The sequence below is a fragment of the Lacerta agilis genome, chromosome Z, assembly GCF_009819535.1.
Source record: "Lacerta agilis isolate rLacAgi1 chromosome Z, rLacAgi1.pri, whole genome shotgun sequence".
Lineage (NCBI taxonomy): Eukaryota > Metazoa > Chordata > Lepidosauria > Squamata > Lacertidae > Lacerta > Lacerta agilis.
In genome coordinates this window covers 11,375,214-11,389,754 of record NC_046331.1, presented here as the reverse complement: position 1 = coordinate 11,389,754, position 14,541 = coordinate 11,375,214, and the positions used below count along the sequence as shown (strand labels likewise).

Here is a 14,541-nt window from a genome sequence, read left to right as displayed (position 1 = left end):
CTGTTTTTAGTCCTCGTGGCTGATAACCACTGATAGACTTGGCCTCCATAAATCTGTCTAGGTCAGGGTGGTCCATGTGGGCTGCAAGGGCACTTTGACACAGAACTCATAGGCCCTTGTCATACTGAGCGGTTGAGGAGGCCAAAATTTGACGCACACACACCCCTTAGCATTTGCACTGCCTTCCCAAAGATGGCTAACTGGCGGTCCTAGAGCTGGGAAAGCACTTAGTAGGCTTTGGGAAGGAGGCGGGAGAACTCTAGTACCCTGTCAGAGTAGTCATGCTTCCTACCCAAAGCCGGGTGGGCTTTGGGAAGGCAGCAGAGGACTGGCAGGGGAGCATCAAATGTTGCCATGGGCCACTCATGGTCCAGCAGTGAAGCAAGCCAAATGGGTGCCTGGGGCAGCGCCCCAGGGGTGGGGCAAGCTGGGGCAGGACGCTCCGCGGGGCCTCAGAGGAATCTACCTGCCTCCTCCCACTCAGCCGCCCTACAGCTGGGGGGGGGAGGCAGCAGGCGGACCATTGGGGCAGAGTGGAGCCTGCAGGTGCCCAAGCCACCATGTCACTCCTAGGAGAGATGTGTGGCTCAGGTGCGCTGCAGGCCCCATGATGAGTGCCACCCAGCATTTTGTAACCCCCCTCTGGTGACACCTGGGCAGCACGCCCCCACTGCAGCCCCGTTCCTTCGCCTGTGCCCTGGTCTAGTTCCTTAAAAAAAAAAAAAAAAAGCCCTGTCTTCTAGCTGTTTCCAGCTTCATGTGACAGTTGTATGTTCTGATTTCCCAGATCTTAATGTAAGGGAGAGTTGTGAGCGTGTAACAGTCCTTAGAGATGCCGACTCTCTCTCTCTCTCTCTCTCTCTCTCTCTCTCTCTCTCTCTCTCTCTCTCTCTCTCTCTGTGTGTGTGTGTGTGTGTGTTGTACAGTTATGCCATTGGAAGGGTCTCATCAGAGCCAATGCTTTTCTTTGAGACCCACCCAGGAGAGGGATGCATTGATATCCCTCCCTGAGTACCTTGTTCTATCCATGAACCTCTACTCCTATTTGTAGTAAGAAAGTGTTTCCTTAGTTTGTAACCAGATCTACCTCCCTGTAGTTCAAAGCCATCCGCTCTCATCATTTTCTTGGAGGATGTGGTGAGCAGACATTCCTCCTCATTTCTGCCAGTCTCTTACATATCCCTGCTTTTAACACTTTGTCCCTTCAAACGTGCTCACCCACTTCAAGCTTTCCTTGATCCAGTTTGCCTTCTACAAAAGATCCCTTTGCAATCTATCCGTCAGCATATCCTTCCTGAAGTCTATGAATTTGGGGCCAAATTCAGTATTCCTCACCCCAAAAATTCTTCTTACTGGCACTCTTTTTTTAGCCCTCCTTTTGGCCACTGCACACTGGAAGCACTGTGTTAAGTCATTTGATGCGTTTTGTTTAAAAGGATGGGAGCAGGGTTCTAGCCCTCGAGGATGGGATGATAAGGCCGCAGCTTCTCAGGCCGTGCTCATTGATAACTAGAATTGGAGGTAGAGGTGGTTTTTCAGGCAGTGTGGCCTCCTTGCATAGCTTTTGTCCCCCTTTGTGTGATGCAGTGAAAACAGGATGCTGTAAAATACAAACACTGAGAAATAGTACATCATCCACGTGGTTTGCAAAATTCAGCTTTCCTTGAGCAGAATACAACGTCACCTCTTTGCAGAATTGATTTTTATTTAATGAATGTAAAGTTCAAAAACAAGTCTATTGACTGATGGTGTGAGAAGCCATAACAGCACCATTTAAACACTCCCATGATTACAGGACAATTTGCCATGAACCCTGAATTGAAAATAGTAAGAGGCCTTATACTGTGTCAGACCATAGATCCATCCAGCTCAGTATTGTCTATGCCAGTCTTTCTCAAACTTGGGTCCCCAGATGCTGTTGGACTACAACTTCCACCACCACTGGCCCTGTTAACTAGGGATGATGGGAGTTGTAGTCCAACAACTTCTGGGGACCTAAGGTTGAGAAAATCTATACTGACTGGCAGTGGCTCTCTAGGGTTTCAGACAGAGTCTTTCCCAGCCCTGTCTTGGAGATGCTGGGGATTGAATTTGGAACCTTTTGCATGCAAGGCAGAGGTTCTAGGACTGAGCTACCACCCTTCCCCAAAAGCATGGTCCTGCCCCTGCATCTTTTTCAGATACACCACTGCCTGATCTATGATCCCTTTCAATACTTGTTACTCCTTTAAATATAATCTTTACAGAATGTAAAATGCCTGCAAATCTTTAATCATTGATGCAAAGAACTAATTCTTTTTACTACTCTGCTTCAGAATAAATACTTAGTGCCCCACACTATGCACTTGAATATTTCATGAAAGACATTCCCTTTAGTGAAAAGAGAAGCAAGGCAAATCAGAAGGTCTCAGAGAAGTCAAGTCTTTACCTGCCTCCTTCCACTCTGCACAATAAAGTGGCATTGGTGGACTTCCTTGTGCAGGGAATGCTATGGAAATATGGGAGCTCATATAAGGAGAAGCTGTTAATAGGTAGGGTACTTTCCAAGTCATGCTTTCTCTTGTGATGCAGTTTCAGCACCACATGGCATGAATCTGGTACAACCACCATAATTCTTGTGGGTTTTTAGTACCAGCAGTGGTCAATCTGGAGCACCATGTGGACATAGGGCTGGTGGGGATACCTCCTGTCATCTTCTGGGAGGACTTTGGTAAATCCACAGTAGCCCCATTCACTGCAGTGCTCCTGGGCTTTCTCTGAAACCCCCCCTTAGCAAGGCAGAACAAAATGTTATCTTGCCTCTTAATGCAAATCAAGCAACATCAGAATGTTCTGGGAAAGAGATTGGTGTCCAACCATTGCTTCCCACTTCTTTGCTCCTGCAGAATATATACATGCCTTTGTGACATAAGTAACACCTTAGCCTAAGTCAGACCACTGGTCTGCCTAATTCTGAATGCCATCAGTTTCCCAAGATTCTTAAGCATAGAAGTCTTTCCTAGTTCTACTTCTGAAAATGCCAGGAACTGAATTTGGGATCTTCGGCATGGGAAGGTGTTTTCCTCACTGAGCTATAACAAATTACCATTCAATACAGTCAACTGCATTCTTCCCAATGCCCCATTGTGGTTCTTTGCTTCAGTTCTGGAAGTCCCCAAGCAGAAGGTGGCCTCAGTGTGGACACAATTCTGTTTGGACTCAGTTTTTGAGCTTCTGGCATGGAAAAATTGTGTACGGCAAGGAGTGCACTGCATTCTAAAGCCATGAACCTCTGAACTTTGTCCCAAACCTATTTTTTTAAAATATATATATATATATGAAATAACTGATTAGCTGACAAGGTGGCATTTTATCTTCACTTCGTTGCTCATTACAATTGGCAGTTTGTACTGTTCACTGAAGACCAGGACTGTACTGGGGTTGCATTGGAACTTACCTATTCCAGTATACAGCAATAACACATCAGGGGGGTCTCCTGTGACAATAACCCCATTCTTTCTGGCCTTGGTCTTCTTCAAGGAAGTCCATTTTGTGAGCCCCATCCCATGTCTTACCATCTTGATCTCCGGGATCATTCTTTCTGTTGAGCATAAATAGCATCCTGGCTCAGTTGCAACTATGAGCCTCAAGCTTCGGACAGGGGAAATACTACATTTGGCCAGATTCCTAGACTTTTGGATGGGCACGTGCCAAATTCTGTGGTTGCTGTTAGCTTGTTTTGCAGCCTTGCCATTTTTTGGTGCAAAAAGGGATGAATGGGTTGGTCTGAGCATCTATAGTGGTCTCCATAGTGAGCTGTAGAGTGACCCGGAGGCCTGGGATAGAAAAAAAAGATACTATATGTCAAGGGCATTTCACCAGTTAGCTAAATGTCTTCACACTGTCCCAATTTGGAGGGTAACTAGAAAGTTGGATTGATGCAAACTAGTGGCACTGATAGACATCTTATCACGAAGGATGCTTTGTTGGTGAATAGATTCAGTTTTTGTTTTTGTTTTTCACAAACAAGTGGATAGTATTACCTGTCCTGCTTAATCTGAAGGAGATATTTGTTGACTGGGGGAGGCATACAGAAGACATTCAGTGTGGTGTAGTGCTCACCGCTGCAGGTTATAACCAGGGAGGCCCTCATTCAAATTCTCACTTGGCTATGAAACTTATTGAATGACCTTGGGCCAGTCACTATATCTCAACCAAACCTACCTCACAGGGTTGTTGTGAGGATAAAATTGTGTGCTTAAGGGCAGAAGAACCTCGGGTACTGCTCTGAATTTTGTTTTGTTTTTAGAAAGGGCCATATAAAAATGTAACACAAATACAGAAGAGGAAAGCAAGCTCTAGCTTCTTGTGTCTAATTCCCCCAGTGTGAGAGATATTTGGAACATCACTGATGAAGCTCCTGAAACTGGAAAGCTTTTGACTGCTGGAACTGGGCTGCTTTATAGTTTTCTGTTATGCTTTTGGTAAAAGACACAGGCTGTGATACATTTAAAGGACAGAGAACAAACTCTGCATTTAGGAATTGCTACTTTCAACACAGCTGCTTCCAATGCAGAAGAAACTTGCCTCCTCTGCAGTGGGAGATGCTAAAACAGCAGTGCAAGGATAGACAGCAGGGTGCCCTCCTTTTCTTGTTTGACCACAACACCCATCAGTCCCTCCAATCATGGCCTGTGGTCAGGATGGTGAGGCTGTCATCCAACATCTTCTGGAGGGCACCACATTGGCTACCCCTCCCATAGCATTATGTGCAGTTCTCTCTGTAGCAGCCGCCGACCTCAGGAGTATAGGGTGAGGTATGTGAGCATAAGAATTATCTTGTTGGCTCCCACCAAGGCCAATGGGTTGTATCCAATGTAGCGCTCAGTTATAATCACTTAGCAGTATACTCGTCTCTGCTAGTGAAATGCTTTGCACCAGTGTAACATAGTTGTGCGAGAGGTATAAGTAGGTTGCTCACCTCTCCACTACAGCCTTGGCAATAGCAGGCAGCAAATGTTGGATGCAACTGGAGCTTTGCTTTCAGGCCTTGGCTCCATCTGATTTACCACTGTTGGGAAGAAGAGGCTGGGACCCTGGTGTGATCCAGCAACATGGTTCTTAGTTCCTAAACCTCCTTCATTGTCCTTAAGTAGTTTTAAGGCTGGCCTTGTTGGTTCATCACCGTGCAGGTGGTCTTTCGCCTCCCGCCTCTTCAAGCTGGGCTTCTCATCTCCTGTCTCACTCATCTGTATTCAATTATTTCCGAAATAAATGAAAGTTTCTAGGTTTTCAGATGTGATTTAATAAAAAGAACCCTTGGGGATGACTGACATTTGGTGTCCTTTGTTCTTTTCACTACGCATACCTTGTTTGCTATGCACCTTGTTTATCAACCACCCTCTGCATTGTTCCCATTATACAGGAATTTAGGAGACTCGTGTTTTCATAATACGGAACACAATTTACTTATTTTAGACTGGGACCTGGAAGACCAGGTTCAGATTCCCCACTGGATGACCATGAGCCAATCCCTGTCTCTCAGCCTAACCTACCCCACAGGGTTGTTGTGAGGATAAAATGGGAAGGAGGAGAACCCTAGGTAACACCTTGAGCCCCTTGAAGAAAAAGCGGGCTATAAACATAAGATTTTAATGAAAAAAACTATGTAGGTCAACTTTTCAATCTGTTAAAGCAACACACAGGAAGATAGTATGATGATATAATTTGCAAGTGGGGACCTTTGTTTTGGTTTTGTTGAGAGCAAAGCATCTTCAAGTCCATGTTGAAGCATCTTTCTGGGCATCATGTGTTTCCAGGATCCAAACTGGCTCTGCCTACCTGAGCATGTAATTGGGTGTTTCTAGACAGGGGGGCTTCCTGTTTGGCCTGGGACTTTGCACGCACAGCAATAGCCTTCCTGGCAAGGGTAACCAACATGGCACCTCCAAAATTGTTGGACTTCAGCTGCCATCAGTTGCAGCTGACCAATGGTGAGGAATGATGAGTCATCCAGCAACAGCAGGAGGGCATCACATTAGCTACTCCTTCTCTAGTACGTATATTTGTTTGCCTCTACCCTTCATTGTTCCTGCCTTCTAACACCCCTCAGTTGCCTACAGCTTAGCCCTCATAGACATGCACCCATTCACATGGCACCCATTCATATATCAGTCTTAAACACACCATTCACGTGCACCTTTTTTCTGTGGCTTTCTCTCTCCTCAACCTAGGAAGACCCCACTGCCTTAGGACTTGTAGAGCATCTCTAAAAACAGCAACGCAGGTGCAGCTGCAGTGTTAGCGGATATTCCATTGTATTCCAGCGTTTAAGTCAGTGACCCTGGAGCTCTAGAGCTAGCAAGATTCCAAACATGACCGCTTGTGTTTACTTCCACCCCACCCCCTTTATTTTATCAAGCTTCTCTTATCAGGAAGGGACTGTAAATTGGCAGAACTTCTTGTTTCCTGTAAAGTGACACATATGCACGTCTTTAAGCCAACATGCCTTAATCTGATACTTCATTTATTGTTATACTTGGTGCCTAAAATAGAATCCAAAGTTGGCTTTGCCTTAGTGATCTAGATACAGACCAGATTCCAGCCTGTTGACAATGCAGAAAAGCTTACATGTGGCTTACTGAAACTGGGTTGGCCTTAGCAAAGGTGTGGTTTAACTGACCCAGTGGGTTGCTTCCATCTGTGAGCTTGGTTTCAGAGGGCCAAGCAGAAGAGGATGAAGGGAATCCCTTTTGCTGACCTGAATCTGGAATGTTAAGTGGCTTCAAGTTGAAGTGGACTTCCTGCTCTTCACCCTACAGTAGGCTTAGCTACCAGATGTTGTCTTCCAGTGGTGTCCCCTGATGAAGCATAAAGAACCATTGGAAAACAACAACACAATTTTAATTTGCAGATTTATCAAAGAAAGTGAAAGTAGGGGTTATTAAAGAAATAAAATTGAACATTATAAAATAGAGAAATAAAAAAATATGTGAATAATACTAATAGTATCAAAACACACACCATCAATTCACACTATGAATGCAGTAACCACTAGTACATTCATTTTAAGAGAAACAAACAAATTAATATAAGCCCACATTCATACTGTGATGCCGCTTTAAATAGTCCCAACAAATTCAGGGAGCTGCAGTTTGCTAGGGGTGGCGAGAGTTATTAGGACACACACACACACACACACACACACACACACCCTGTTCACCTCACAGAGCTGCAATTCCCAGAATTCTCTGAGAGGAGGCAGGATTGATTGTTAAACCACTCTGAGAATTGTAGCTCTGGAAGAGAAACTGGAGTCTTCTCACAACTCTCAGCACCCTGATCAGACTGCAACTTCCAGGATGCCTTGTGGGAAGCAATGACTGCTTAAAGTGGCCTCATAGTGCTCTGTATGTGCAGTGTAAATATGGCCCAGATGTCCATATAGGTGTCCACATGAAACTGAAGTTGATAAGAGATAAGTTCAAATGTGGCCAGGGCTGTGATAGTTCTCAGACAATTATGTAGTAGATGCTGGTTATTTATTTTCCCAGGCTCACAAGTATGTATTAGTTTCTTTCTTTCTTACTTTTTTGAAATAATTTTTATTAAATTTTCCAATTGAACAAATTACACAAATCATAAACACACAAATCCACACACATCCTTGCTTTGCCGAGCTACGACTTCCCTCCATCACGTCAGGAGGTTTTCTAGTACAATCTAATCACAATTTCTTACTTTAACCCTTCAAACTATGTCATAGGGTTATTCCAATCCCGCTAGTGTCTTCCAACTTCCACGGTTAGATCTTATATAGTCAACAATTTTACTCCAATCCCTTGATTCGTCCTGGTTTTGGACTTTGCCAGTCAGTTTTGCAAGTTCAGCATATTCCATCATCTTTGTCTGCCACTCCTCAATCGTTGGTAATTCCTGTAATTTCCACTTTTGGGCTAAAAGTATCCTTACCACGGTTGTTGCATACATAAACAGTCTTTGGTCCTTTTTTCGCAATCTCTTCACCCATCAAGCCTAGCAAAAAAGCTTCCGGCTTTTGGGGGAAGGTATATTTAAACATCTTTTTCAACTCATTATAAATCAGTTCCCAAAATGATTTTGTTTTCTCGCATGTCCACCGAGTTTCTTAGCAACCATAAAGGCTAACAAGGTCCTCTCTTTTTTGTCCTGCCATTTAATCCCCATAGTACTGGGATATAATTTTAAATGTACATATGTGAGGATTAAGAATTTTGCCAATAGCTACATAATGGATGTGGATAACCACATTGTCTGCCTCAACACATCAGCTGCTTCAGCGAGGCATTACAGCATAAAGAATCCAAGTTTATACAGTGATAGAGAGGAGCTGGTGGCCACACCAGATACTGTGAATTAAAACAGAAGTGCTCCCCGCCCTGCCACCCCAAATACTGCTCAGGGTGGAGTCCCACAGGAGGTTCATAATGTGAAATTGTAGCATTTGGGGGGGTGGGTTGATAGAGGATTTTGCAATGTAAAAAGGAAAAGATTCTCTGTAATGATTCAGTGGGCAGTAGATACTGGACACAATATCAAAATCTCAGCCTGGCAGAAAATATGGAACAGAACAATAATTTTTTTTTTTTGGCTTGCTACCAGATGAAGGAGAATATATTAAAGATGGTGTATAAGTGGTACCTGACACCAACAAAAGAGCAATGCTTAGATAAACTGACCAGAGTTCGCAGAATTAGTGAACATGACCGCTAAAATAAGGGATTGTGATGAAGGGAGGACAAGGGCTGAGTGGGAATACTTCAGAGAATATTTAAAAATAAATGATATTACAATTGATCTGCAAGTAGGGGTAACCTTTCAACTTAGGTTGGGAAGTCTGTAAAAATAGTGTAAGATAAAACGAGTAAGGCACACTGTAAAAACAAAAAAATGCATAAATAAAAATAAAAAATACACCGGGGGGGGGGGATACTCTGAGGTAGGAATGGAAGGGCAAATTGGTTTCTGTTAAATGCAAACTGACCTAATTTGCACTTCCTGAAACTAAATGCTGACTGAAAGGCAGCTATCCTTGAAATTTCTCACTTGGCCAGATTCTACAATGTAGGTATCCAGCCCAAAAATGTGCACAGTAACACACATTAGGGGCAGTGGGGCATATGAATGCACAGGTGGGTGAGAATCACATACAAAAATGTGTTATATACCAGGAAAAGTCACTTGGGAAAATGTATATATATTAGGAGATAGGGTCATCAATATGCTGATGGAATTTTCATGAGGATTTGAAAAGGCAGTGTGTGTGAGGCAGGATTGTGGGAAACAATACATATTTGTCCATCTGTATTCTGGTGCTTCCCCATGGGGCATCTTGTTGGCCACTGTAAGAACAAGATGCTGGACTAGATGGGCCACTGGCTCCTCTTACATTGTTAGCAAGCACAGGTGAAATGTGGAAGGGTCGTAGCCCAGCGGTGGAGCATGCACCTTGCCTGAAGAAAGTCCTGTGTTGAATCCCCAGCATCTCCTGGTAGGGGTGGGAGAGACTCCCTGCCTGAAACTCTGGAGAGCTGCTGCCGGCCAGTGAAGACAACACTGTGCTACATGGTCTTATTCAGTATAAAGCCATTATTAAATTGTCAGTTCATAATCGCAGGAAATGTGTTAATCACCCTCTACAAGCCAGTGTTACATGCACTCTTGAAAAAACAAATGCATAACACAGACAATTTCTGAAGGCAAAAGCAGGAAGAGGAAACTGGTAAAAAAAAAAAAAAGCACAGAATGAATAGGAAGTATCAGGGAGGGGGAGTGCATTGGTTTCTGCTCCCTACCCGCTTATCATACATCTTTCAGCGCCTTTATGTAAATCCAGTGGAGCGATTTGAATTGCCAGGTGGCCAAGTTGAAAAAGAGGCATCCCAGAATGCCATTGGCTGGGGCTACGTGTCATTGCTACCGTCTCAAGCTAAGCTCGCCTTACAGAAAAGGCTTTTGTGCCTGCTAAGAGGCATTGTTTTCCGGCCACACTCCAGACACTCCCAACCAAGAATTTATTATCATGCCACCTCACTGTACCTACAAATCTTGGTCTTTTGAAAAGGGTTGTCTTGTGGCTCAGATGATGAGTCTTGGACCTGGGCCATGGGATGAGTCTTCTGAGAGCTGCCATATTTTATCAGGTTACAGGTAAATGGAACGAACACACACACACGACACACAAACACACACACTATTTTTTGCTCAAAGCAGACCCATTTAAATTTGACCCATTGCAGCAGTTTTTGTTCTTTTAGTAAAAACAAAATAAAGTGCTGGTACTCATCTACTGATAAAAGTGTTGTGGGTGCCAGCACAAAATGGCTGCCATGGGCAGCATAGAAAGAGGTAGCTGTGAGTAGTGTCACAAAAAAAGCCCTGCATCCAAGTTAGTCACATCAATTCCAGTGGGTTTACTCTAAGTAGGACTAACCCTGGATACAGCCCTCCAAAATGCCTCCAGCTAAATTAGTGAACCACAGGCTTGTTTTATTTAATGGACCTAGTCCTATTATTACAATTATTAGGGTTGTCTCCAGCTAAATTGTACTTAGAATTGACCTTGTTGAATTTAATAGATGTAGTCGTAGTAATAATAATAACAATAATAATATAATTTAAAGATTTTGTGTAAACTGCTTAGAGTTTTTGTCACAATCAAGTAGCATATAAATGTTGTCAACTACATTGTTATGGTGGTGGTAGTGGTGTTGTTTTTGTTGTTATATAACACAGGGTAGCCACTTGACAGTGGAAAATATCAAAGCTTGCAAAACATCAGTTGAATTGACATGAAAGTACATACTTGGGGCTGGTGGATGATAAAACCACCTTGCTGATATATCCTTGAAGATTTAAGACAAAATATATTTTAAAAATATTTTTTTTCTTCATCTGCCAGACTAAGAAGGGTTGCTACAGTCCCTTACTAAAAAGGAAATGTTCCAAGCAATAGTTTGCTCACACCCCTGCCCTGTGCTTTATGGTTAATTAAGGGATTAATTAATATTGCCTCGGTGACTGTAAAGGCAGGAACTCTGCTTCCATCAGCTAACGAGTGATAAATGAGGACACCTTGAACTAGTCTGGACCTTAATTACCTAAGAGATGTGCTTCCCGTGAGACCATGAAGCTCTGTGGAGCGTGCCATCTCAAGGATGCTACTTTGCACTTTAAGTCTGAACAAGAGTAACAGAACCCCCGGTGTCCTTGGTGGTTACCCTCCAAGTCTGACCAAGAATGGGCATTCCTGCTAGTAACTCACCTGTTTAAAACACGCTCTTGAGGTCCTCCAGAATGTGATCCTTTTCCTCCATCAGAGATTGGGTACATGTTGTTTCACCTATGCTAACTGCTTACATTTTCCATTTCATCTGATTCCTGTAGTGCAAAGGCTTGAACCCTCAATAGAACTAGGTTGTTCCAAAGGACAGATCAGGGCCATAAAATACATGCTGGCATGGATAAATGGAAAACAAAGAATGTTTTCTTAAATAGGGAATTTAAGAAAACATTCTTTGTGGGGGCTGTCTTTTTCTACTGTGTTGGTCTATATAACAGATGGGCAATTCTATAATCTCTTGCATTATACAATCTTTGTATACAGTGGTGATAGTCTGCTGGCTTCTGGACCTTAACTGACCCAACCTACTTCCAATACTGGGTAGAGTGAGGGAGAATAACAAAGCCCCAGACAAAATTTCTCTAAAACAAGTTGTGTTTTTCTTAATAATCTAGTAAGGCAATGTTTCACAATTTTTGAGAAATGTATATTAGAAATAATATAATTTTACCCAGAACAGCAATTTTAAAAAAAACAAACCAACAGAAATAAATTCTTCCAGTTACATCAGTTCTATATTATTTTCAGTGTTCCAGCTCTCATACGGTTTGAATTATTTTTTATTTATTGCAGTTCTTCATTTCCAGCTATGCAAGTTTTCATCTCTCTGACTTCATGACTTGCATAATAATAATAATTTATTATTCATACCCCACCCATCCGGCTGGGTTTCCCCAGACTAACTACCCTGTATTTTACCTTTTACCTTCACATACAAAATATTTTCATCCCCTCTAACCTTTTAGCCAAACAGGACAAACGTAGACTTCTGGTTAAATTTCTGTTTCTCCTTGATTGTCAGGTTGCTAAGATGGACTTTTGACCCTCCTGTGCAAAACTTCCTGAGCAAGGTATCCTCTTAAACTTTAACCTTCCTGTGAATTTTTGACCGTCCTATGCCCGAGAATATTTTAAGCAAAAAGGAACCATTTTATAAGCCACGTTTTACAAACAAAAACCTTACAGAAAATGACCTATACCTTCACAACACCCACAAACCTTCTCCCCCTCACCCATTTCTCTATTTTTGTGCAGGCACATTTTCACACACTTGTTTGGGAATTGTAGTGAAGGCGCAAGGAAAGTCAGCATGTTGCCTAAGCAACCCTGGGATGCTCCTTTTCATTCTGTGTATGTGATGCCAAGAATATTGGAACAGAAGTAATGAAGTCATGTATCTGGGGCTTAGATGCTCAACTTGGCCAGGAGGATCCAATAAACAAGGACCAGAATATACCCAAACAAGTTCTAAACACAAACACAAAATAAAGAATCCACTCAATGAACAAGGAGAGTCTGAAGTGGCTAGTAAACAATCCCTTTTATTTTATTGAAAATTGTAGCTATGGGAGGGGAACAGAAGAAGTCTCTTAACAACTCTCAGCACAAATAACAAATTACAGCTTCCAGAATTCTTCGGAAGAAATCATAACTCAGCATGGAAATATCTGCCAATTTCAATTCTCTGTTTTTCTTTTTTCCAGTCTTCAGTTCTCTGAGTTCAACAACATTTTAGTGTAATTTTCTCTCAATAAACACATTTTTATATGCAGATTTGATGACGAAAGCACATCAAAGTGCAAGTAGATAAATAGGTACCATTCCGGCGGGAAGGTAAAATGCGTTTCCATGCGCTGCTCTGGTTTGCCAGAAGCGGCTTTGTCATGCTGGCCACATGACCCAGAAGCTGTATGCCGGCTCCCTCGGCCAGTAAAGCGAGATGAGTTCTGCAACCCCAGAGTCCACGACTGGAGCTAACTGTCAGGGGTCCCTTTACCTTTTTACACGTTTTTTTTTTTTTTTTTTTGCAACACAATGTTCACTAACAGTACATTTTTTATGTTATTTTCTGTGCTATTTTTCTAGTAAAATAGCACTAAAACAACACCATAAAGTTGTTACAGTAAGTGCCACACTTTTAACAACAACAAAAAACAGGTGCCGGTACTGCGTACCCCTGAGTATCCCCTGGGGAGAACTGGTTTAGGGAAGTTTTTAATGTCTGAGGTTCTATCGTGTTTTTAATATTCTGTTGAAAGCTGCCCAGAGTGGCTGGGTGCCCCAGCCAGATTAGTGGGGTATAAAGAATAAATTATTTTTATTATTATGTTATTTCTCTAACACCTTCATTGTTATGCACAGTTACCGCTAATGTATGCATATCTGTGAACACTGGTTGGAGAATTTCACTGCAAAGCTCAGGTAACTATGAAGTTTGAAGGATCGCTGTGCTTTGGTTCATGAATTGTTTCAGAAAGTATGAATATGATAGATTTGGCTTTAAGTGAGCACTGGATCAAATTTCTCATCCATGCCTAGCCATGACTGTCAAAGGAGAGTAAGAGTGCTTTAAATGTCTGATACAGAAGTGGCCATAGAGGGATGATTGAGGTGGTGATTGAGTGGCATATGATGGGGGGGTAGCAGCCCCTCCCCCAAATGCCCCCTGAGTCATCTAACCTCACCTGTTGATTTAAAGTGTGGAGGAGGATGCTGAAGTGAGGATACATTCAGATCTGGGGAATATTGGGCTAGTTTCCCTGAATACAATGCTGGCGTTTCTGTCCTATTTTCTAACAATCCTTTCACACTGTAGCACATGTTGTCTTACAGAACCATGGCTTTTCGACTGATACGCTGGCATGTCATGCTAAATTTCATCCACACCTTTGTGACACATCAATGAACACCACTGGAGAATGCTGCAACAACTCCCCACACATTTTCTGCACAGAGGTGCTTCCATTCCCTCAGGATTTTCCCACTGAAGTGGGAGAAAAGAATTACATGCTTCTATGCCACCGTTAAACTTCGTTATTTTATTCCTGCAATTTTCTGGGTTGAGGCAGCTGCAACTGGATTTCCCCCCACAGGAATAAAATGACACAGAAAGGAGTGTTAAGCATGCACTGTATTATGTTAACATTTATTTATTAAATTTGTATAAAGATCTCAGGGTGGTTCACAGCACAAAAATAAAAAAATAAAAACACAGAATACACCATAAAAACAAGAACAGAAACAAAACAATACCCCACCGCAAAAAAATCCCATTTAACATACAATGTTAGTCAGCCAAAGAATAATGAAGAATAATGTTTCCATAAGTCAAAACGAAATAAATTTTAAAAAAAAAATTCCTTCCATTAGCACCTTAGAGACCAACTAAGTTTGTTCTTGTT

General features: G+C 42.4%; 1 long non-coding RNA gene across 1 annotated transcript; it reads left to right on the top strand.

Moving 5' to 3' along the window:
* The first annotated feature begins 9,764 nt into the window (after positions 1-9,764).
* Positions 9,765-14,018, top strand: LOC117040205. The gene is made up of 3 exons (XR_004425826.1): positions 9,765-10,167; positions 12,162-12,210; positions 13,973-14,018. It is a non-coding gene; the product is annotated as an uncharacterized LOC117040205 (long non-coding RNA).
* Positions 14,019-14,541: the final 523 nt, after the last annotated feature.